Source organism: Sprattus sprattus (assembly GCF_963457725.1).
Source record: "Sprattus sprattus genome assembly, chromosome: 10".
Classification (NCBI taxonomy): Eukaryota; Metazoa; Chordata; class Actinopteri; order Clupeiformes; family Clupeidae; genus Sprattus; species Sprattus sprattus.
This window is the reverse complement of record NC_137908.1, coordinates 20244799-20271558: the sequence shown is the minus strand read 5'-3', so window position 1 is coordinate 20271558 and position 26760 is coordinate 20244799. Positions and strand designations below refer to the sequence as shown.

Genomic DNA, 26760 nt, shown 5'->3' with positions numbered 1-26760 from the left:
ACTGGGCTATTCACCATTAAAACATGACTCATCGGCATTCAACTTTTCCATTTCGTCATTTCATCTCAGAACGAGAGATTTGTACCGTTAACCGGGATTATATATTGTCGCTACGCGTCACACGAACTAAGGTAGTTCTCAAGTGTCAATCAGTCAGATATATATATTTCCCATCTGCATATTGTGGGGATGCTGCTAATGTTTAGGATCGTGTCGCTATGGGGCGACGAAAACTTATTTGTATATTTCGCTGTTGTTTGCGTCATAACATCTCTGCAGACAGTCTCCACCCTAGAGTTAAAGAGAATTACTCAAAGTCATTGCTCTCCTGAAATAGACGCAGACCTAAAAAAGGGGAATGACGATTACCCTTGCAGTGGAGCGCACCAGCACTTCTGTCCATCTGTCAACATGTTTTCCTCTTTAATCACACCTTCGCTGATTAATGACCCAAAAAATGGGTTTGAAAAAATTATGTTGGAAAGAGATCCCTATTATAATCAAATAGACTGACCTGCATGCACGGGATCCGTTGAATTCCATAAATTAACATTAAATGAAGTTAATGAAATCCACACAAATAACACAAACATGAAGTCTACTTTCACGATGTGTGGTCATATTCCAGATATGGTTCAGTGACTAAATGAAATGCAGATAATGAAAAAAAGACCCGAGAAACAACACAAATATGTGTGAAGGACCTCACACATGAGCTTTCGTAGCATGGCCACTTCTCTTCTGACACACAGCTGTGGAATTCTCATCTCACCTCAATGTGTGATAAGCTGCATTTCAGAACACACTGCAAGGTGACAAATCTCTCAACATGAACACCTTTCTTTTTACAGCCCAAGACAACTACATCCAGCTCCATAAATCTTTCAGTCATTCCCTCAAGCTTGTACTGATGAGAGTAGCATTTCCACACATCAAATCTCTTAACAGTACATTGAACCACAATGGAATATGACATTTTTCCTTTCAACTACAAGATACTGGTGTTCTGCAATACACAACAACTATCTTGGAAGTGGCATTTAGTTTTATAAACAGTGGGGGACTTACCGGATTCGTCCCACTCATTTGATTTAGCACAGATGACAAGATAAGTATAACATGTTTACAAAGGGCTGCCCACTGTGTTTGCCACTGTGATAAAGTTCAAGCCAGCACTGACATGCCAAGTGGCTTCTACTGGTACTAGAAAGCATGAGTATCGAGGCAGAAAGAAAACAGATCCCAAACAGCTCAGAGATTTCCCACCTCCAAGGGCTGTAACTTACAGACGTCCAGCGAGGGTCAGTGGGGCACATCATAAGCAGCCTGCTGCTCTTTCGTCTGTCACGGTGTCCAGAAGCACAGGCAACATCTTGTTATCCGACAAACATCCTGTTTGGGCAAGCGCCTGTGCAGTCCAGCTCCCTAAAACAATAACAGGACATGGGCTTCTCATGTCGTCTCTCGTTTCCTCTCATTCATGTTTGGGGTTGAGTTATAGAGAGGTAAGCGTCTGACTTTAGAAACGGTAAGCATCTGTCTTTAGAAACATAAGGCATGTTTGGGGTTGAGTTATAGAGAGGTAAGCGTCTGACTTTATAAACATAAGGCATGTTTGGGGTTGAGTTATAGAGAGGTAAGCGTCTGACTTTATAAACATAAGGCATGTTTGGGGTTGAGTTATAGAGAGGTAAGTGTCTGACTTTAGAAACATAAGGCATGTTTGGGGCTCCAGGAGAGTCTTTTCTACTGTGGCTTTAAGTGCATTAAGAGCTAAAAGAAACATACTGGTGCATCCGATTAGAATATTTTCAGCTTAATTCTAAAGGGTGTTTCCCTCTCAGTATTAAATCCAACATGGTCATTCAACAGGGCCTGAAATCCTCCAAAAACAAAAGATGAATCAAATTATCCTGATCAACTATAACTCCCAATGTACTGTTATCGAGAGTTCTGTAATCCGGTGATTATGCACATATTCTTATCACACAGGCCTCATTAGGGGCCTAGATCATGTCAGGCAATAATAATTAGGTTTTCTTTATTGAGACTCACTGCCAAGTGAGGAACAACAACCTAACAAAACATTTGATCCCTCGATGGGATTTGGAGAAATCTAAATGCACAGATTTGTTTTATATTCAACAGATGTTGTTTCATGCTGACTCACCTGCCAATGGACATCAGATGAGAATAATTGTAAAAAAAAAAAATTGTACTACATGTTTCAAACAAATGGCTGGCTGCATTAGGCCAGGGCCCTCCAGGAACACATGCGCCTATATGTATTCTCCTCTTACTCTTCTTGTTTGAATTACAATTGATCCGTGTCAGGCAACCTAATATGCCCGTTGTGTTCAGTTTGACACAATTCACACCGACATGAAGGGGTAATAATAAGTGACTAGACATGGCTTACAATGGTTATGTTCAAAGCTCCAGATGCTACAGTATAGCCAACTGTTAGTGACTATACAGGCTAGTTATGTAGGGGACTGATTGCACTCTTGGAAAAGGGAGGCCATATAAATCTATTTGAGTGGCTCCAAATTTGGCTGCTAAAATGATTATCAACCACAGTCTCCATTGTGAAAAACTAGGTGAAGCTTTGTCACTTTAGCTAAAAGCATCCTGATAATGAAGAAATGTAAATGCAGAAAGCTGTGAATTTGGCACTTTATGGTGGGCTTCCTATTTTATCAGTGAAAATAAGCACTTAGCAAGATGAAAGGTAATATGACGCAAGTGGTGCAGCCGAGTAGCGCTTGTTTAAACATCCCTCTTTATTGTCTCAAGAGCGTGTGTCAACATGTGGGCACGGATGTTATCGTCCAGCTGAGTACAGAATCAAGCAGCCAGCACCCGCAAAACCTGGTTATCGTTTTCTTATCCGATGATGCTCGGTCGATGACTGCACGTGCCTTGGCTATTTGGTCTGTACCTGTCCAGTCTCAACATGAGTCTGACCAGGAAACACAGCCACAGCTGTCCATGTGGCGGTGGTCCCTTATCAACACTTTCTCCACACACACACACACACACACACACACACACACACACACACACACACACACACACACACACACACACACACACACACACACACACACACACACACACACACACACACACACACACACACACACACACACACACACACACGTGTTTGCCTCCCTCCAACAAATATTTCTTCAGCAGAGCAAATTGCTAGTCATTAACTCTTACACAATTAGATGCAGTCAGACAAACAATTTCTGCCTGAAAGCTTCCCCTTTTTATCTCCATTTATTGTTTCCCCCCATAAAGGAGGGTACTGATTTAATAACAACCCACAAAAGCCATGAATCATGGTGGCGGTGAGGATCAGGTCGACCTTCAGTCCACTCTCACCACTCTCACTCTCCAGACTCCTGGTGGAGCCCAGCTTCAGGACAGGGAACATTTGTTTGGGAATGCAGAGTGGCCCTCACAGCCAAAGCCTGGGCAAGGACACTCAGCATGCTTGAAGAGACAAGCTGTAATCCCTGCTAATGGAGAGAGTGGGCACAGAGCTTTCTAGCCAAAGACCATGAACCTTTTGCCTTTGGACATATAGACAAAATGTATACAGGGGACAGAGAGGAGAGGTACTGTATGTATTTTGTATTCGAGGTGATTGACAGTTAAGTTTGTGAGTGTGTTTCTGTGTGTGTGGGGAGGGGGGGGGGGGATGAAGCAAAGGTAGACTGAAGTTGCTGCAATAACAATGAGAATTGGGTTCATAACATACATGTCAATGCATTTTAAGAAAACAACAATGAGAAACACTTCTTTTTGTATGTAGGGTCTTCTCTGGGTCATTTGGAGCCTAGTCTGCACATATTTCTGTTCCCTAATGTCTGTTTTTTTCTGTATGTTATGGATTAGAGTTAAATCATTTAGGACTGTTGCCTGCCCTGGTCACTGAAGCGAATAATAACCCCTTCAGGAACAGATTCTTTGGGAACACATTGACCCATCCAATATATGATGATGTGAATGGAGCTCAAAGTGAAGGTCACTAGTGTTATAAGCAAGGGAAAACATAACCTAGGGGTCCACAGAGATATTTGTTGCATTCAGCCTTCAAGGTGTAACCTGCCTCACCCACCAGGAGGCCACATGATTACTGGTCAGGGATCTTGTAATACCAAACAGCGTGAGTAGAAGGAGAGAAGTGTACTTTCATTATAAAAGTTCATCAGGTGTAGCAGTAGTCTTCAAAACTCTTCTAAAAGAGGACTATATCTCCATCTGAAATGTAACCTCTTATTTTAGTTTAGCTTGCTTTGTGGAAGTTACACAAAAATGTGAGAGTGAAATTTAGTTTTTGTTTGGTCCACTGAATGAAAGCAAAACAATTTGCAATGGAAAAAGTAGCCTGCCTACATGTTGCATTGGCTTAAATTTTCATAACTAGTTAACTTTAATCCTTTGTCGGACACAATTTAATGACCTCCTTATTTCTTGTGATCTTACTCTATATGAGTTTCCACATGAATAATTCATTACGTGGTGAATAATGACATGTAATATGGCAACTCTGGCGGAGTCAGAGAGATTTGTCACTGCACAAGAGCAAAATAAAATGTAAGACTTTCATTTGTCCATCACAAGAGCGACAGCTATGGTAGATGGCACAGAAATACAAAACTCTATCTAATGAATGTGTTTCATCTTTTGACTTTGCGTCAGTTACTTTGTTTATGCATAAGTTGCTTATGCGTTCAATGTTTTTGTTACACCAGAAGGAGCAAATGGTATTTATTTTTTCGAACCCATTGAGGTCACTGGATTAGTGCTATGCAAAATCACTATCTTTTGGAGCCAGTGGACCTGCTTCCCATGCTCAAATTCAGGCTCAGGGAGTAGATTGATTACACTGGCAGGACCGAAGAAGAAACACCTTTTTTATGATTTTCGGAAGGTCACTTTCAACAGAGTAATTATGTATAAAAATATGTACATACTTAAACCTTCCATCATCAAAACCATGATGGAAAAATTGCACATTCCTATTGCAATTAAGTTAAAGCTGCTGAAACACATTGTAGCTCACAGCTGATCAGATTTCTAAACCTTTTTATGCAATTGTAGGGGCATCTAAGGTTATCAGACATATCACTTCCGTCCACTATCTCAGTCCCCCTCACCTCTCCAAAAGGTTATTCTTTAATTTGTTTTTGGGGGTTAGGAAAATAGCACCAGGATTGCTCATATATGCCAGATCCGAGGATTTATATAAAAAATATGGATTTTGTTTGTTCTTGCATGCAGTTCCCTCTCCGATTTAAATGAACTGGGATAGCCAGAATAACAGTAAAGCATCCAAGAATAAGAAGATCTCCACCATAATCCTTGGATCTTACAAACTGCCTGTCTTTGGAGTTGCAAGATGGTATTTTTGAAGAGAGGCTTGGTTTTGTTGTGCCAGTCAGTATGCTGTGGTCGGTGTTCAAATGTGGCAAAGTTCAGGAGGTCCATGTGTACCAATTATATTTTACATTTTCTTTGGGCGGGTGGGTTCGAATTATGTTGGTGACCGGTCACCTCATCTTTATTCAAAAGAACATGAAATGCCAGTCTGCTTAATCTTACCTTCTTAAAACACATTTAATCCTCTTACTCTGTGAAACATAGCTTATTACCCAGATACAGCCCATAGGTAAAGCAGTGCTCAAAGAAATCTTGCGGAGGAGGGCTTAAGCTCTCCCTCAGCACTTTTTTTTTGTCCAGTCCCTCCTTTCAGTGGGAGACTCCTGTGCTGGGGTCATTATCAGCAGAAGAGGGGAAACTAAGCCAAACAACCCCTGACAGCTTACATAACGGGTCAGACAGAACCCTAATCAGTACAATTAGAAAGACATTCTGGATAATTGTTGTAGATGTTGTGTTTTTCTTATAGACTTTTAATCAGGGAGATCAACTCTGATTAATCTTCTTTACATCCCAATTAGAATTAAGTTAAAATGACAAAGATACTTGTTGGAACACGAAGGCATCTTGGTAGACAACTCAGATATGCAACTAAGCAAAACGGAAGACTTGTTAGTGCCCTGCAATATTTACAAGATGTCCCAATTCTGATGGATGAGATAAAGAGGATGGTGGAAGTTATGAGACGCCTGAGGTGTGTGGAGCTTGTGTCTTGACTGCAGGGGGCAGTTTCTCAGACAGGGCTGTTGTGACAGTTGTTGTGCTCCATCCAGAACAGACACTTAAAGACGAAATAGTGGGTTTTTTTTTCTGAAAAACATCTTAACTTGTGATCATTTATTTTTAGATTTTGGCAATTATATACAGTGCCCTCCACAAGTATTGGCACCCTTAGTGATTGTGACTAGCCTGACGATGTCATACTCATAATTCTAGTCAGAATATGAGTCTGAGATCGGACAATTGGGCCGTGATTATGGGGCGTGTTTCAACGAACCAGGAAAGAAAATTCCTCTTCGCTGAATTGGATACCTAGAACCAATCAGCGCAACGTAGTATTACCATCTGACAGATTAAACTTTTACCTGCTCCCGTAGGAAGGACGGCAAAAACATATTTTCAATCGACAAATGCCTTGATCGCGTTTCTCTGTTCCTCTTTCAAAATGAATGCGCTGTCATATCTGCTGAGATATGCCTGCTCACGTTACTTAATTAGCACTCAAGGCTAGAAGCTACCATTAGTAATAATTACCACGATTATTTTGGCCAACGCGTTAGCATAACCGATCAATAATGGTCTAGAGTGCTTTAGTTAGGACCTAAAATCCTCGGCAACACTCGTTTTGCGTATACACAACTAACCGAGTCAATGTAGACATAAAAAAGTCGTGTAGATAGCTTAAATCATATAAAATATGTCCCACTAAGCTCCCGAGACGGCGCCATCTTTGTTCGATGTATATTCCGGTATATTCTATCTATATCTGTCCATCAACGTATAAAGCCCGCCCTTACAATTTGATTGGTTTAGATTGCGTTTCAACCTTTTTGAAACGTTAAATCTCTCCCAACTAACTCGATTCCAGACTGAATCTCCCAGAACAAAAATTTTGTGGGCGGAGTTCAGGCTGGTATCCAGGCTAGATTGTGACCAAAACAGGCTATGAAAAAATATGTCTTTGCTGTTTACCCTCTTGGAGTAAAATTATGTTGACATTAAATAAATATTATTCTCCAAAACAGGTGTGCCACAATTATTGGCACCCCTTAATTTAATGTTTTGAGCAGCCTCCCTTTGCCAAGATAACAGCTCTGAGACTTCTCCTAGAATGCGTGATGAGGTTGGTGAACACATGGCACGGGATCTGAGACCATTCCTACATGCAGTATCTCTCCAGATCCTTCAGATTCTGAGGTCAACACATGTAGATTCTGCTTCAGCTCTCCCCACAGATATTCTTTGGGGTTTAGGTCAGGGGACTGGCCATGGCAAAACCTTTATTCTGCTGTCGGTGAACCATTTTTGTGTTGATTTTGAGGTGTGCTTCGGATCATTGTCCTGCTGAAAGGTCCAACCACAGCCCATTTTAAGCTTCCTAGAGGGGGCTGTTAGGTTTTTATTTAATAACTGCTGGTATTTAATGGAGTCCATGATACCATGTCCTAACAAGATGTCGAGGGCCTTTGGAAGAAAAACAGCCCCACAACATCAAAGTTCCGCCACCATACATCACAGTGGGTATGAGGTGCTTTTCTGTATGGCTATCTTTATGTCGACGCCAAACCCACCTTTGATGTTTGTTGCCAAAAAGCTTTATTTTGGTCTCATCTGAACATATAACACTATAGTTAAAGTCTGACTTGGCAAACTGTAGGCACTTTAGTTTGTTGTTGATTGACAGCAGAAGCTTTATTCTGGCAAACCTCCAAAACAACTTGTGGTGTGCGTCTGATGGTAGTTCTGGAGACTTTCTGACCCCAGGGCTCAACTAACCTCTTCAATTCTCCAGCTGTGATCCTTGGAGATGATTTTACCAGTTGAACCACCCTACTCACGTTGCATGGGGTCAATTTACAGACAGGTCCTCTTCCAGGCTGATTCCATTCATCTCCTGTCGTTTTGGTCACATTCACTAGGGGGGCCAATAATTGTGGAGGGCACTGTATTTTGATAGTGTGGATTATTGAGTTTCAGTGGTTGTTTTTAAAACCTTTATGAATCCAGGAAAACCTAAAACAGTGAAATTATAATCTGCCATGTGCATAATACATTAATGTTGTTATTGTTAAAGTTCTACATGTGTAAATATGTTTTTAAAGTGTATTTGGATAAAAGTGTCTGTTAAGCACAAAACCATAGCCATAAACTCACCTGGTGAAGGAATTGACAAAGTTGTTGATACCCACTAGTTTAAAGCTCCATAGGAAATGTGTTTGTGTGTTTAGAAACAGAAAATGTACTTTTATGACATATTACACAAGTTCAATTTAGATTAGGATAAATCTGCCCCTGGTGCATACAGTATTGTCTCCACTGTCCTCATGTGGAGGGTCTGTGAGTACTTCCCAAGCAGGGCTGGAGTGGAGTGCCATTCTGCATCATGTTAGTGAATGTGGCACCTGACCAGCTGCATTGTGGTGCTATGATTAATTACTAGCACTGTGTCACTTGGATGGACAAACATGCCTTGTGGGCCAGGGGACTTGTGAGTGACCGAGAATCAATTCAACAACTCCCCACCATTTCCACTGATATGTCAAGTATTCCCTCATTTGGAGGAAACTTGGCGAACTATCTACACCTGAGGTAGCATGCAGGCAAACCGTAGTCTGTGCTCTGCTGACCGTTAGGCTATATAGAGAGCCATTTAGTCCATAACTATACAGACCAGATTTACTGTGGTAAATACAGATCTGATCTACCGTTGTAGATACAGACCAGATCTACTGTGGTATATACAGACCAGATCTAGAGATAGAGGCAAATATGATGTATTGGAAGGCCACTAAGCACTCTCTTACTCAACTCTGCTCTGAAAGTGATATTAAACGCATGGTGGGCTAGGCCATCTCCATCGCATATTCCTGCAGAGACAGAGATTCCTGCATGTTGGTAAGCTAAACAAACCAGGCCATTATTTTATTGGTCAGTATCCCCAATACCTCATAGAATTGCGGTTTTCAGTCATAACCTATTCTTTGCAGGTAGTGTTCAGAAGTGAAATCCTCGGAATGGCTTGTTAACCCTCACTGGCACATCCCTTTGTTGTCTTTAACTTCAGACCACATTCCTGACATGTTCAAACTCATCTTTCACCAAATCCATCCATCCTTTTGTTTCATTTGTTTGTTAATTTTCTCTCTCTTCCCAATTCCCGGTTCCCAATCGCTGGCCATGTTTATTATCACATGGTGCTTCTCTTGGTTCTTGATGTACTTCCCCTAGGAACACACACACACACACACACACACACACACACACACACACACACACACACACACACACACACATTATTGATCTCCTCTCTGATTACATGGCAAGTTATTCATTGCTCATCCTGAAGATAAGAATCCAGTAAAAATTCAATAAAAGCACATGCATTGATGTCCAAGAAATAACAACTATCATTTGATTCTTTGAACTGGAACTTCAAAGGACAATAAGACTGAGATGGAGAAATCAAATATGAGACTTGGTCTGGAATTTGGCTATAATTCCTGTAATTCAGCCCCCCCCCCCCCCCCCCTTTGACAATGATTAAAAAATGATTGAAACTCTCATATAGCTTATTACCTGTTTTACTTAAAAAATTATAAAAAACAGATGTTGCATAGATAATATATTATACCAGTTAAAAAAAAATCTTTATTTGTTCAGAGCTCTTGTTTAGAATGAATCGAATCTGGCTGGGTCAAATACAGCCTTATTATTGGCTATGCTTCATTCCTTCTTTGGATCGGTTCATGCTAGCCGTGTGTCCTTTTTATAAATTATTAGGCTAGCTATCCCTTCTAAAACGTAGGCTAAGTAATAGACCCTTACCGTAGTTAGAAGCCATGACCCTCTTATGGACTTCTGTGAACACTACACGTGCTCTTTTATTGAGTAACAAACGATAATGTCACATAACGATAATCTGTTTTGCGCCCTGAAAGCTATGACAGTATCATCACTTTTTATTTCACTATTGTCAACAAATACACATTGAACAATTAAAATGTTCAGTAATGACTTCTGCAGACACTTAAAACAGATAAATCTGAGTGTATTATTATTATTATTATTATTATTATGTGTCTTATGAGTGTATTATAATTTCCTTTAATAACTACAGAACTATTTCACGATCTTTGAGCACTGTGCTGCATATTTATACTGTAGATACAGAAGCAATATTTTGAATGTGCATGAGTTCACAGATGAGAAATTGGTTGTTTTTTACACTGGTCACTTTACCTGTAATTATTGACAGAATAATCTTTATTTATAGAACACTTTTCAAACTCCATGTTACACAGTACTACACAGAGGCAGCAAAATAAAACAGAATTATAAAATCCTTAGCTTATAAAAGAAAACAATTAGGTAGGCTATTATTAACAACCAATACAGTGGTCCAGCAATACAGGGTAAAAAAATTTTTTAAATGCATATTCATGTGCGTAAACAGACATTAACACATATTGTACCCTATTGACTGCATATTGCCCATTGTCACTTCCGCCACTTGAATCTACATGCCCTCTAATTTGCACTGTGGTGCAGGTGTTCTGAAAATGGACTGCAGCCACATAAATAAGTGGGGTTAAGCTAAACAGGACCACCATCTGTGTGTTCAATCAAACACAAGTATCATTGTGACCCCTGAAAAATATTTGCAGCACCCATCGGTATATGAATATTTCACTGAGTGAGGATATTAGGGCTTACCAACTGAGATCAGAATTTAGCAGGTCTTAGTTTTCTGTTAGAAATTGCTTTAGATAAATAGTAAATATCATAAATACTTCCCTCTAAGAAAGCTATTTTCCTCACCACTGTGTAACTTGGCAAGTGGTTTTAGCATTGCCATTATTTTCATTATAATTATTTTAAAAGCTATTAAATCTAGGTGAGCCAATTGAAATTCCTGTTACAACCCCTCAAAAACGCTTTAAATGGTAATACTGTGAAACTACCTGCCCTGAAACCATTCTTGTACTAATCTGATATAGTTGTATCAAAAATAACTTAATCTTTGACAAATGAAAAGCTTACATATTTTTGAATAACTTGAACATGTGCTAGTGCCTAAAGGAACAAGAGAAAGTAAAACAAACAGCGGGTTTTAGACCATACCGGCAATACTGCCGTTGCTTCCCTAAGCATTTGTAGCCCAAGGTTAGCTATAGTACATTATCAGCGGTAGCACTGATGAATAGAAATGTAATGGGCATTTATTAGGAGAGACGGGACTCTCCTCCACCACTCAACCCCCCTTAACAGCGTGCTGCAAAGCATTTAGCACCCAGCTGGAGTGCTGATGGCAGGCCTATTTGGTATGTGCTCAGTGACACGGGTCCATTCCGTGCCCCTGCATAGAGCCAGAAGTAAACAGAGCAGGAAGGACTCTGATGTGCCTCTCTATGGTCAGAAAGCAGTTATGTTGTGTGTGTATAAGTGTGTATGCGTGTGTTTGTGTGTGTACTAGGTGTGTGTGTGTGTGTGTGTGTGTGTGTGTGTGTGTGTGTGTGTGTGTGTGTGTACGTGTGGGGATATGTGTGTGTGTGTGTGTGTGTGTGTGTGTGTGTGTGTGCATGCGTGTGTGGTTTTGGATATTAGTTGTTTGGAGTGAGAGTGAGTGAAAGATTAAATATGAATATAAGGAACGAGATACAGTCAGAGAGACAGAGACAGACCGAAAAACCTTATGTCTGGCAATGAAAAATATTCATCTCATCATGGCAGTCACTGAAAATGTGGGTATTCGTTCTTACACTGCCAGTGAATACCAATTGAAATGGGCAGCAGAAAAATAGTTAGGAACATTTCAGTCAAAAGGATGCAGCCTAGCTGTCCCCCTGGAGAGGTCTAGCAGGGAGGCTGTAAGGGTGGGGGTGGGTATCTCGAAGGCTGCAATGCTAAGTTTGAGGATAATGAGCCTCGTTTGGGAGTGTGCTAATTAGACCCACAGGGCTAAAACTAAATCCTTAATGGTATATATATTTAAAGATCATTCAAATCTGCTACTGTTACTGTAAGGGCCTAACACACCTGACAAGCAGAGTGCTGTACCTCAGTCTGAAGGAGGCTGGGGGTAGAGTGGGTCGGACACACACAGGCACCATGGGGTACTTCTTGGTGTTAAAGGTCAGGCTGGAATGTTGGAGCATCTCACAGCTCCTTGGTTCAATACTGAACCTCACCCTTCCTTTTAGGGCCTCAAAGGTTGGATTTCAGCCTACTGGCTTCAACAGTGTAGTCCAGTGTTCAAATTCCAGTGCACCGATTGTAGGATTGCTTAGAAGTTCTAGAAAGGAGAAATACATATGCAATAGATGACATGAAACTGTAAGCAGGTATAGTCTGCCCTAGACAGTGGCTGTGTGCTATCTCCAGCTCTATGCTATGTGCTATCTCCAGCTCTATGCTATGTGCTATATCTTGCTCTAATCAGGGGTTAGGGGGATGGGCCAGCATGCATAATGAATTTGACCACCACAAAATCTGTTGTGGGAGATTAAATTATATTCAGGCATATGCACCCAAAACTTCTGAAAACTACCGTGGTTAAAGCGTGCACTTTATGAATGAAATGTTCTCTCCCAGCAGACTTTTCCATTTTAGCCTTCAGGATTACAACACACTCAGTCTTCTGAACTCATTCAGCAAAAGTGCTGATGATACAATTCCCCCCGGCTGTTCTACTACCCTCTTTACAATCCCCATGACGACCAAAAGGTGCTGAAATCAGATTGGCTCATTAAAGCCAGTATCAGTCTGTTGAGCTGTTGAGCATTTTACACTACACGGGAGAAGTTTTAGAGAAAGTGAATTATGATGACGCAGAAACAATGTGTTCTGCGCAATGCAAATCAGGCGTCAAGGCCATTCCAACAGTACTGCTGTTTCACTTGTAAAATATCAATGAATATTACGCACACACTGCCCCCATGCACACATGCTGTAGTTACCAGGAGAAGGTGTCAGTGTTAAACCTTGACAGTTTCCCTTTACACACACCCACACACATACCTGACTGCAGACTGCTTGGAGAGGTTATTGATAATGTTAGGTAGAGCTATTTCAAATGCCTGGGAAACATCAATAAATAAGTTGAAACTCAAGGTTTTTCAATGTTTCTCTTGCAGCAACCGCATAAATCTTTCCAGACTACAAACAGCACCTGACCAACAGATCATCAGGGCAAAGCGGTTATCTGAGTCATCTCAGCAAAAACAATTTTCTCATCTGCAGGAAAAAGACGACTGCAGTCAAAGTGGATGAGTTTCATATTAAATTGAGATTCCAATGATATATCATGTCGTCAGAACATGATAAAACCAGACTGCTTACAATCCTCATCCATCCTGACAGAACAGTTAGTGGGGAAGTTTTCCCTGTGTCCAAACAGTGCAGGCAGATTGAGGAGCGAGTGTGTGTCATACTCATGCATCACTGGTTTCACACTGTTTACAATTCACATTATTTTTCTCAGTTATAATGTGAATTTTAAACACTCCATGATAACACTGTGAAACCAGTTATGCATGTGCGCAGGCCACACACATGCAAGCCACACAGTCAGACACGGAAGCAACACACACACACACACGCAAGCCACAAACACACACACAGACACACACACACACACACACACACAGCCTCCCCTGATCTGACGGATCCTAGAGCATTCCTACATGACTGATTATGTGCCCTGCATACATACCTGATCAAACCCTGTACAATGAAAATTACTTTTTTACTTAACACCTACTGGTGTCATCCTTCTGTATCGTCATGTAACAGAATATTCATCCCTAGTTTCATTAGCAGAGTGGCTTTAACAGGAAGCCATAAAAAATACCATTAAGACCATTATTGCACTAAAAATAGAGCCCCGTGGTTATAAATCCAATAGCTCTATGGGAATAGGTTTTTCTCACCAACTCATAATTTGGACCCTTTTTCAAAAAATAATTCCATGAAAGGTATTAAGCAGACACACTCTCAAGACCTGATCACTGCACTGTTGAAGAGAAATAAAAGCAAATAAAAGTGCATTTAATCAAGTTTTCTTTCCAAAAACAAACAAAGTCTCCTATTTTCAGAATGATATGACTGTGTCTGTGAGCTGACATTCACAAACCCGGAGTAACATATCAGTTTTGATGGACTCCGTTGAGTGTTATTCAGTGTTTCATGATACATAATCCACTAAATAACTGAATGCACCAGCTGTGAAAGCAGCCAAAGTAAACCCCCGAGCAATCCAGCCAGCGATTACTGTAGTTGTCCTGGCAACAGGCTTCGAAACTCTTCCAACACCAGAGCACACCTCAAAAGACATTTTTTTGGACAGGACAAAAGTGTAAAGAAAAGAACCTGTATGCAAGAGTTCAATGTGAAAGGTATGAGTATGTTTGCATAATTGACATACTGGACATAAAAAAGGGAAGAGAGAGTTGAATAGGTTAGACAGAGGTGTTGAATACTGATTTGAAGTTCAGAGGTTCTGAATTAAATCAGGTGTCCAGCGTCATGTGCTGCTGAGACAGAATTTAATTGTGCAAAACTAATTTCCTGTCCACTGCAACATGTGAAGTCTCTTAGTTGGTCGTATAATGAAATTGCCAATCCCAAGGAAAATGTTCAGTGTCATGAGCCTCCAGCTCATCTCATAGTTGAGTCAGAAATGTGAAGCCATTACAAGGGTTTAATGAAACCAACAGCATCATCATCATCCAGGGCCAAATTTCACAATTTCACACATGAAGGTCAGTTTGAAATCGACAGTTTGAAGCCCAAATTCTCTGATGGGATAGGAGGTTTATGTTTTTATGGGAACAGGAACCCTCTAACAAGAGTAAGAACTTCCCTCCTTCTCATTAACTGGTTCCTTCTGTGCCAAAGTCTCATTCAGAACTAGTGGTTATTCCACATAACAGTTCATCGAATAAAGAGTACCTTCTTTCAAACTCAACCTGTTGTTGATACGAAACACTGGCTGAATCTATTTGATTTTGTACAAAAACATCAGGAGCCTAATCCAGTCTTCAGTATTCAGATTAGTCTAAAATATTTTTTTTACCAGTACAAATTTCACCGTATTTTATCTCCCCATATGCAGAAGGCAAGAAAACACACTATTTTATAATGTGTATAGATTATTCATTGTGCCTGTGTAGTCCCTGATGATGCAGCTTCAAAATAAATCAATGAATGTGTTCCAAGCATCTTTTACATCAACATCCATTTGCATGATACATTAATAAAGCTAATTCAAGGAGTCTAAGACGTTAGGGTCTCTCATTCTGAATGTGTGTTTGTGCTTGAGTATTAAAAGAAAACAACGCACTTGTCTGAAGAACTGCTTATGTTTAAACATAAGGCACATCCAGGAACAAGATAAGGTTAAACATAAACCAGCATGAAGCCGCCTAGGACCACCCAAACACTGACACAATACAGAGTCAGAGAGAGAGAGGGGGGGGGGAGAGACAGGCGGAGAGAGAAAGAGAGAGTGACAGAGAGAGAGACAGAGAGATATCTGCCATGGGTATGGCCAGAGTTTCCTCTTATTAAAGGAAAATATACCTAGAAAGGTCTGAAGTGAATCTCCTGTTCAGCATTATTTTTTAAAACACACAAATACATTTACCAGATGTAATGTATTTGGCCCTTAAAATAATGTTTGGGAAATAGGTTCCTCTTAAATCAGTCAGGTAAAAATGTAAGCGTGTGGCAGGTCAGAAGGACCAGTTTTTTGGGGGGGGATTTCAAAGTATAATGTGTAAATGTAAAAGCAGACCTTGGACGTGGAATGGTAGAAGATCATTTAAGAATTCCATTTTCTTTTAAGAAGATAATTTAAGCATGTACATATACTCCAAATTATACTTAATGTCTCAACCGGTTTCCCAGCTTCCCTAACGTCAAGAAAAACAGAAACCATATTTCATTGGGTATAAATGCCCTGAACAACTATTTTGACCAGAAAGATTGCTAGTTGAGATATAAAATGTAATACTTCTACAACAAAACCTGGTCAAATCAAATGGCTCTTGTGTGTACTCCATGTAATAATGCTTTCCCTGCTGTCCTCCCATCACTGATCTGGCTAAGGGCTCCCTCCATATCTGCCCAAACACCTGGCCCCACTTATCATATACCAGATAGCAAACCAGATGTGGCCAACACAGTCTTTCTTTCCATCTTCTCCTCTCCAACACACAAACACTTATGCACTACATAGGTGGTGCACTCACACAAACAGTCAGGGACGGACACACGGACACACACACACACACACCTTCTCACAAACATGCTGCAGGAACAAATTTAAGAGAATAACACAAATGATGTTACAGATACGACAAGCTGGACGGTCAAATCCCACTCAGCACAGACAGGGGAGGGGAGCACAGGCTGTGAAATGGGGGCACCAAATTGAAAAAATGAATTGTGTCTGATTTATATCGAGTAAGAGAAAATGGTGCACTACGACTGCAAACAACAAACAGCCATTTGTTCCGAGCCATTGTGTTCCTAAACTGTAGGGAATGATAAGGGACCTATATCATGGAGGTGATTAGGAACACTATGGGGTATAACGTACACTAGCCAGTAAAGCTTAGCTGTCGGTTATCTACAAAAAATCTTTATTTTGCATAGTATGTGCTCTTGCCGCCAACAGTAGTAATAGATTGTTGGTATGGTTTATGCTTTTAGGGCACCATTCCAAACAAAACAATCACTCTGTTTCAGATTTATGGCCATCTGCTGTCTGAGCGGGGAAAATGTACCGTAATGATTCAAGCGTGAAAGTAAACTTGATTATGAACTACAAATCACTTCTAATGCAGATAGGGATTATCTTTACTCAGCTGGATAGAGCCTCATTGGGTGTAGTTGTAATGGCAGAAGAGTTCATGGATGTTAATTAACATCTTAAAAGTAGATGGAGTTGGGCAATTAAACTCCATGGGATTGCCAGTAATCGGTTGGCACTCCAACAAAATAGATTGGCACGACCAGAGTATTGTTTCCTGTTCCTTCCAACTCCTTAAGTCCAATCACACTCTCCACAGGGTGGTCATGGAAGGTGTTGTCTTGATTAGATCACTAATGAACCTCTAAAAATTATGTCAGATAAATGCCATCTGAGTAACTCGGGTGTCTCCCTGGTACCTGGACTGAAGGGACTAATAAGAAGGAAAATATTGATCCACAATAGAAGACAGTGTGTGTAGGACACTAACTCATTAAGGTAGCAGCATACCATAATACCAGCATACCAGCATAACAGGCAGACCGCTGAATAACCCCATTCTAAGAGGGTTGTGAAAGGACAGTTAGGCCTGTAGGCTAAGAAAAGGGGTCCTACTTCCTCTGAAGGTAAATGAGCACATCAGTGCATTTCTCCATGATAATGGCACAGCACTGGCCCCGGAGGGGTGAGATGTGAGATGACGAGTGAGCAGAGCCACCCACAGGCACATCTGTCCTCAAGTAATACGCCAAGGGGACACTCCATGTCACCTCCCTGCGCCGAGACACCCACTCACCTCAAACAGAACAACAACGGCTCCAAATCAAAACAAAAGCGAGGACAATCAGCATCGGCTGATCCCACCCGTTGTCAAATTAGTTTCGCGCCAAATACTTCAAGGCAAAGTGGAAAAATAAAAAAGGGAAAAGGCGAAGAGAAAACCATGCCAAAACCATCTTCACTGCTCAAAACGAGAGAGAAAAAAACATGAGTTATGAAAAACATTTCAAGACTTCTCTACCATTTTCACACACACCACAACCACACGCATATTTTTGCAAGGGACTACGGTGATGTATTTATATATTTTCTGTCTAAGCTCAACTAACTCACAATGGAGAAAGAAACAGGCTGTTTATAACTGGCATTATAATGCATTTCGGATAATGCTTGACCACATTATTATTTACAGGTGTAAATGCACTCGAGACGCATTGAGGATGGATTGTGAACCTATCAGAGGTGGTCAGGGACACATTGTGACCACACTGAACACAAGCGTAAATGCAATTGCATTGTTAATCCACATATAGCAACTAAGTGGGCAGGAATACGTAATCGAGCAGGAGTGTTTCTAACCAGTAAGGTTTTTAAAAAGCACAATAACACAGCTCCACAAATGGCGACCATTTTTTTTTGGACTCCACACAAATGAGAGGAGGATGTTAAATGAGCTGGACAGAGCAATAGGATCTCAATAATTGGATCTCAGTGTGGACATTGGGGACAGATTAATATCAGGTGTAAATGTTATCTGGTTAAAATCATATTTATATACAATCTGGATATGAGACGCATTTTAATTCCAGGTGTAAATAGCCTAAAAGATACTTAAGAGTTAAGCACAACAACCCAACTATCCATGAAACAGAATGTGCTCACTTCACAGTCAATGTCTCTCTGTCTATACACACACATACACAATCACAGTTAAGGTGATTGCATGAGAGGGGATGGCAGGAAGCACTCTGATAAAGTTTCGACCAGGCTGCTAATTAACCTCCTGCTCTGCTCATGAGTAGGTCGAAGACTTCCTGCATCTCTTGTGATATCACCAGCCTCTTGGGCAGTTGAGTAACCTTGCAGCACTTCAAGAGATGGCACAAATAATTGAACTCCTAGTTGCCTTGATGGCACACTTGACTTGGAGTGTGTCCTTGAACATTTCTTTTCTCTGTCAATTTCTACACCTGTACAACCACCACCTTTCTAGAATGACGCTGTTATTATGTGCTGATACCTGGAAGGGGTATTTTCTGACAATGACATAGTGGGTACTAAAAGAGGAACCCTCTGGTAGGATGAGTGTATTCAGGCAAACTCAAAGAAACTGCTGGTTCAGAGCTCGTTAAGTGGATCTGGCTTTGTAGATGAATCACTGTCACAGCCAGAGACACGGCCATTTACAAAATGCTTTGATAACCGGTTGGCATTCTTCTAATGCTGCTTCAAGCCCAGAGAAGCATGCTGACTATCTGTTGGAGTTGGTTTTTTTAGGCCAAGTGTGCCTCCGAATCAGAAACCTCATCCTGCTGATGGGTCTAGGAACATCTGACTGGCAACAACGCTTTTACAAACAAACAGGCTTAATGAAGACTATTGAATATAGCCGACAAGGATTTCCTGCAAACAGCCAGTGATCTTTTATTTTCCAACAACACATTTTTACAGTGCACATCCAGGGGCATCATGATGGGATGCAATGCAGGCAGGAATGCATCTTCTGGGGCCACCGGGCTGGAAAAGAGGACCCCTGAGGACAGCCGTTCAGTCAGTCCACAGCAACAACCATTCCGTGAGAACCCCCTTGAAATGTATGATTTTGTGCAGGAAACCACAATGACATGTCAAAAACCCTCCCTCGGGGTGCCAAAACTATTAGCCTGCTAGGGGCTTCATAACTAGGTTACAGCATGGCAACACTGAGAAACACAATTACCCGTCATACTCCTCGAAATAAAAGCGCAGAGAAAGGTAAGTCAACTGTTTCATTTGTCACTGCAGATAAATTGGTTTTCAATTCTAACAACATCTAGCTAGCCAGTAAGTTATTAGTAAGCTATAAAGCTTGGTAACAATATAGTAAGGAGTTTGCATTCTTGTCCTAGCTGCTACATTATTTCCAACACTGTCCTGTGTTTTTAATAACATGTGTTTAATGTGTAAATGACAGGTATTTTATAAAATATGGTTATTCAGGTTTCACCATGCCCAAAGCTTTAGCATTACCCTAGGATACAGCCAAGGCTGTGGGTTAAGAATTTCATGAAGCTCTTATAAATAGGCCAATTGCAGAACTGTGCTAGCATTGTTCTCTCTAAACCAACAGAAAATTAAATCAATTAAAATATGTCAGAGACTTGCCTTCCAAAATATCTTCTGCATAAGGTGTCCACACACAGTATTTCATTATTACAATTAATGTACAGTGACTGTTCCTTCACTTTCCACCCTTTTTCTCTGCTCTTGATGTATGCATGAAGAAATATGCCACTCACTAAATCAAGAACTTTATTCTGTACTTTCAAACATTCGCTTGAACGGATACCCTTTATAGATGTGTAGATAGTGGGGGGTGGGTCAGGATGCTCAGACTTGCTTCGGCCCCCCAGAGTCCCTAGAAACGCCCCCTGTGTCATAAATAGACATTTTAGCCCATAGATGCCAGACATGCCAGACTATATGACTCCAAGCCTATAGAGTCTGATATTTTCTTCACTTCTGTTTAATGTTTTAGGGGGTGATGTATCCTTATGCAGAAGACAGCAGACACAAATACGGTCATGAAAAACCTGGAATTAAAACTTCTAATCAGCTCAAGGCCCTGCTGAAGTTTTGGATTAATTTAGTTGGAGCCGATCCAACACTGGAACTCAGCAAAAGCCAAAGACAACAAACGATAGGGAGAGAGGACAGTCAGGACTTCCAGGCAGGACAGTGGATACCTTGAGAAAACAGAGGATCTAAAACAAAAGAATCTCAACGAGGTCACTGAGCCATGTGCCTCCAAATGAACACATACGAAGGTACCAGAAGTCTATTATCACTAGAGTTGAGCCTCCTTAATTCAACCTGATGCAGTTCCTGTGAAAGGTCATAGGAGACGAAACAGATCCATGTTAAGCTGCACACAAGCTGGTAGGTGTGATATTATAGGAGTGCTATCTGCTTTCTTATTTCTTAACACCCTGCTCTAACTCCTGTGGACGTAGCAGTAGTAGTGTGCCATAGTCTGCAGTCAGGAGGACTCGTCAGGCACCCAAGTAGAGCACAGGGAAGGACTATGACGCACAAGAGCAAAACATTATCCTTTCCAGTCCTTTCCTTTTAACCCAGCGTAACAGATAATAATAACTGATAAAAATGATTACCACTATAAACACTGCTATTTGCCGCACAAAACTTAGAAACACTCCAAATGAGGGATTTATTCCGGCTGCTGGACTCAGTAGACATCTGTGTAATGAGGTCTTCATTGTTTATACAAGCTGGCAAAATTAACCTTTGAACTCCAAGTCAAGACTGAAAGTTCATTACTACACTGGCTTTGGTATATCTACATGGCTTATTGGCGAAGCTTTATCATAATAACTTGTTTTCTGTCACTAGGAAGGGAGAGAGCATCTAATTTCCCAAATGACCTCTTTCCCCGGGTCAGAGCACTGCTGAGTGGTCTGTTCTAAACTGTTCTTCTGCTCCTTGGGGTAGAAACCACTAGTCACAGGAGGGGGTGACCATAGAAGACACCAGCCATTCATTTTTTGTTTATACACACAGCACAGCAGAAGGCAACATGAGCTTTTTGAACTTGAGCTCAAAGGTGGCCTGGTGAGGCCATTGAGCTGAGGGCATAGAGGTGTGGCAGGAGTGAGGACCCTTTCTAGGAGGTCATCATGGGGTCACTGCAGCCACTCTGAGCAACCCAGAACTAACATGATTCAGTAGTTGCAGCACAGAGCTTAGGTGTGGGTTTCAGACCATACTAACTGGTTTTGGATCATTATAGATACTCTCTTCTTAAGATCAATAGGACATGATGGAGAGTCACAAAATTCTCTCTCCGACAGGCCAGCCCGTCAAACTGTCCATGTCAAACTTTGTGACTCATGTAATTATGCATTTGGTCAGCCACAGACCTGAATAAAATAATTCAATTTTAGTGTTAAGCCAATCCTTTGTTTTTCAGAGGATTAAAAAAAAAAAAGAAGAAAGTAAACCGCTTGGTTGTTCCCTCCAGAGTGAGCTGAAATATGCACTAGTAGGTTTGCTAATCGGCTTTGAGAGTTCACTTCATGTGCTGAAACAAAAACAAGAACACAATTTGAAGTGATAGGCATTCATTAAATGCACAATTAAAATGTGCATTCAACCAAGGCACAAAGGCAACTTATTTCAAACCAATATCCATAATCCATTTTCCTAAATTAGCATGCATGTCTCCATTGGGATGTGTGGATAAGTTATGCGTGTGTGTGCCCTTTGCAAATCGGACGTGTGTGTGAGTATGTATGTATGTACGTGTGTGTGTGTGTGTGTGTGTGTGTGTGTGTGTGTGTGTGTGTGTGTGTGTGTGTGTGTGTGTGTGTGTGTGTGTGTGTGTGTGTGTGCATGGATGTATGTGTTGTGTCTTGCTGTAGCACTCTCCTGTTCCTGGTAGAGGCGATAACGCTGCCTGCTTCACTGGATCCCAAACACCAGGAGGGAGATGAGTCAGTCAGTCATCACTGTCCTATGGTTTCAGGCAACCCATTGCAAGCCCCTGGGCTTTCCAGTCTAGGACAACTGGCTCTGCATCACAAGGCAGCCAGACAAAGCCAGGTCTGGCACCTCACTGCTGCAGGCACTCCCCCGGATGCCTGTGGAAGTGTGAGAGAGCGAACCCTCCATCCCTTGCTGGGGTTGGCGTGCGGGCCCCCACGGTGACTGCGGGGCCATGGAGCGGTAAGCTAACCACTGAGGCTTTGCGTGTCACTGTCCGCCATCCCCGGCTTCAGCTCTGGTTCCAATTAAAGATGAGGTCCTAGGAACTCTGCTGAGCCTCTGGCCCTGGTCTTCTTCCGTTTCTCTCCCTGGACGCCCTTCCCCTCCTCTAGTGCTCGTTCTGTGGACCTTGAACACATTTCATTATCCCACCGTACGCTTTCAAACAAACGCAAGATCAGATTGAAAGCTGTTTACATGGAGCCACTCAAGCATGATTCCAAATGACAAGGCACCTCAGACTACCCTCAGTGGAGTGTACACCATTAACCGGGAAGAGGAGGAAAGCCTTACACTCACAAATGGGAAAGAAATGGGAAAGAAGGACGAATAACCAGCAGGAAACCAAAGCAGCAAGCAATTGCGCCCTCACACAGTGCTAATGATGGCAACTAGGTTTGTAACACTGATCAAGGGTATTTCACGTTGGCTTTGCAAACTTCTCACATCTCCTTTCATCCAGGCACTGGCCTAAGAGAGTCTACACTCCCACTGAGCTCAAAGCAGGCACTCCACCCAACATCACGTCTCTACTCAGCCTGTTCATCAGGCAGATATAGGAAGAACCTTTAGTGCCTCCATCCCCAAATGGATGGAAGTCCGGTTGCATTTTGGACACTGACAGATAATGGAAATTTACCTAAATGATTACTTCCCTTCCCTTTCATACATGACTTAATCAATTGTATAGTGTTCCTGCAGCTTAAATGGAGGAGCATTACGCAAACAATGCAAATGGCTCAATGGGTCTGTTCCTACACATAATGCCTAGGTCTAATCCTACACATAATGATTAAACAATGCATTATTTTCCTGCACTGCTGTCACTTTAGATATTTTTGGTTCAATAAGTAAATGGAGAGGTACAGAATGTATTTGTAATGCATTTACAACTGCTCTTGAAAGAGAAACGTGAAAGGGATTTTCAACATTTGCAGATACCTCACATTTCACCACCGGCAAGAGGGCAGATTCTAGCCACCAAACATTTGTGGATCTTATGCGGTTTTGATTATTTGTTCCTCGGGTCACATCAGATGAGAATAATGCAATTTGAATAACAAGGCCCGTGAAAAGGGGCAAAGCAAGCCAGCGGCTGGCCAAAAGTAGTTCCAGCCCTGCCTTCCAGCCCTCTGTCTTCTGTGTCTTGTAGCAAAGCTTTATGGAAATGGACACCTCAGTGATGCATAGCACACTACATAAAACACTCATGTGGGTGGGAGGGCACTCCTCTCTCCCACAAACACTCTCCACTGGACTGCCTCTCCTCATCTCCACAGTTAACCCCCAAAGACTGAATACTGACCCCTCGTCCAACAGTGCAAATGAGAAAGACCAGCTCCCTTGGGCTCTGAAGCTGTGATTCTTGCACATCCCCGGTGATATGCAATGCCTGCTAATACGGTCCTGTCTGGGACCAAATCCACTCTTCTGATTTCTCTTAATCAGCGTCTTCCAAAGAGTAAAGAACACAAACAAGCAGTAACTCATTTATCCTTTAAATTGAGAGGGCCCGAGCAGGCAGAGACTGTGCTTCCTGGGTCTGTATCATTACGTGCTTACTCTGATTAACGAGGCCGCTGCTTTGTGTAACTGGGCGCATATGAGAGGGAATGCTTCCAACACAAGCTTTGCATGCAGAGTTCTTCGTTGCTGTTTATCAAATGTGTATTCTACGGCAAACGCTTAATCTTTCTCAGCTGTGTATGCCATAATCTAGGTTCATTGTCTGAAGTGGACAAACACAAGTGTGGGAAAGGCTTAGGATTGGACAATCTATTCTCTCTCTGACAATGTGAGTACACTGGACTGGGCAAAGGATTTGCTCTGGAACTAATGCCCGGAGTGAATTTACATTGACAGCCTGTACCTAATTCAAAATTCAAGGTGCCAAAACAAGACAAATCCTTGGTGAATTACATTTTATAAAATTATAGTTTATTAAAAACATTGAAAAATGTACATTTACAATGAAAAGAGTAAAAAAAAATAAAACACAAAGCCGGCGATGAAAATGTATTGTTGGCTGACTCATCCTTCAACTTCTCCTCAGTTCCAGAGGGTCCATTTCATCTGCAGGAGTCAGCAAGGCATTCCCGGAGTTTACACCTGAGGACTTGCCTGGTCTCTAGAAAACAAAACGGAGAGTGATTTTTCCTGCCCTTACTGTCTCATCACAACTTCAATGCAGAGACCTCTTATGCATAGCCATCAGGAAAATAAATAAAAACACTCTGTGAGGGACCGAGGCAGCCACCCCACGTTCTGAGAAGTGTACGACTGGAGTCGGTGGTGAAGTTGGGGGAAAAAACACGGTGATGGAAATGGTGGCTTTTTTATAATCTTTTTTATTCTTCTTCACACTCAATTATACGAAGATGTCATGCGACAATAACTTTAGATTGCTGGAATGACCACTGAATTATTGTGTAATGACCACAAGAGGTCTGTCAGTTTTTGCCTCCCTCACACAAAGTCTTAAGCTCTTAACCTCTAGCTCACAGACTCTCAGGCGAAACAGACACTTTTCTACAGTTCCTGGGACAGAATCTCAAGAGACCTGACAAGGAAAAAATGGAGTGGGGGGGATACTGGTCCAGGCAAATTGTTCATCGAGCCAGCGTTCCTCATTTACACCAAAAAATGCTTCTCATTTATTACCCAGAAATACATCTAGCTTGAATTACTGCAGCACCTTAAAGAAGTTATTCTTCTTTGACCTGATCCTCTATGTGTAATCACTCAAAATGCATCCAATCCTGAACTTTTTCACCCCTCTTCCACTTTGGTAGACATGTTGCCTCTCTCTCCATGTGCAGTATGACACAAGCTTTCCAAGAAAAACTTTCAGAATTAATTAACACCCAGGGTAAGTGGCTTTCGGGTCGATAACCACTATATAAATAATTTTCTGCGCTCTCTCTCTCTCATGTGGGAATTTCAAAGAGACTTGATGAGAAGCTACCAACTCAAGGAGAAGACGCAGAGTTAGAGCATCAGAACACAAGCTCAAATGACCACGCATGGACCTCCAGCTAACATCAAGCAGCCAATTAGCCCAGGGCTCTTTACCACGTGAGGGCATGGCTCTCTAACTGCAGTGGACATCAAAATCAATGGACAGAGACCATCAAGCTGTAGTGTCTCTGGTTCAAGCCATGAAACAAAGTCACCGTTTGCTGATGTGTGGATTCAACTGACTGAATTTAAGAGAACTTTAAAACCCTCTGTCGACTAAGGCCTGTAAGACTTTTTGAGAAAGTCTGACATGCCCTGATGTTTTTGTATATTTAATCCTATATTTAACTAAAACTATTGATGCATGACTGTAGGACAAAAACTTGTGGAGCTTTAAAGGCATATTGACAACAAGAACAACAATTTAAATATCCCCAGAGGGGATAAAAGTCCCCAGAGGGGAAACATGTCAATGATCAAATATCTGCTGCTCCAAAACAAAAACTGTCGGTTACCACAGAAAATACTTATGATGTGCCTTTGTACTCTGCGAGCAGAAGAGACAAGTTTACTGGAAACACTATAATGCAACCTTGAAACAGGCCCGAGGGACTGTGAATGCACTCGAAATTATCAAAACACAGTTGGCTCAAACAAAAAAGATATTGAAAAGCCATATTTGGAAATGTATTGAAACTGTAGAAGTTCATTTACATTTGCCATCATCCATTATTCAACCTAAGAAGTATACAGTATTCAACTAAAATGCTCCTGTAAGACACCATATCCCTTCTGATCCAAAGCCATTAGTGAATGGAATATGCCTCCAATCGATTTGAAAACCTGTTTTATCCATTTTTTTTTTTTTTGAAGGAAATCAATCATGTCTGCATACTTAAATGCAAACAGTTACTATTTTCCTGATGCCACATACTTTGTCATCAATCATGGCTCATTCATTTATTTACTGGAAAATGGACTGTATGGTAGTTGTATGTAAATCTGGCACAAAGACTTTCTTCTCACTTTGACGCACACAGTGCCTGACAAGTTAACTACATTATCCAAACTAATAAACTACATCAAATATGGGTGAGCATTTCTGACTGTAAAGC

The 26760-nt window shown here is 41.4% G+C and overlaps 1 protein-coding gene across 1 annotated transcript in view; it reads right to left on the bottom strand.

Annotated features, from left to right (window-relative positions):
* Nucleotides 1-24691: 24691 nt before the first annotated feature.
* Nucleotides 24692-26760, bottom strand: part of rad18 (RAD18 E3 ubiquitin protein ligase) — a gene marked incomplete at its 5' end in the record, with an annotated part of 60933 nt that continues 58864 nt past the window's right edge. The window contains one exon of the mRNA XM_080845805.1: nt 24692-24815. The remainder of the gene's footprint in view (nt 24816-26760) is intronic.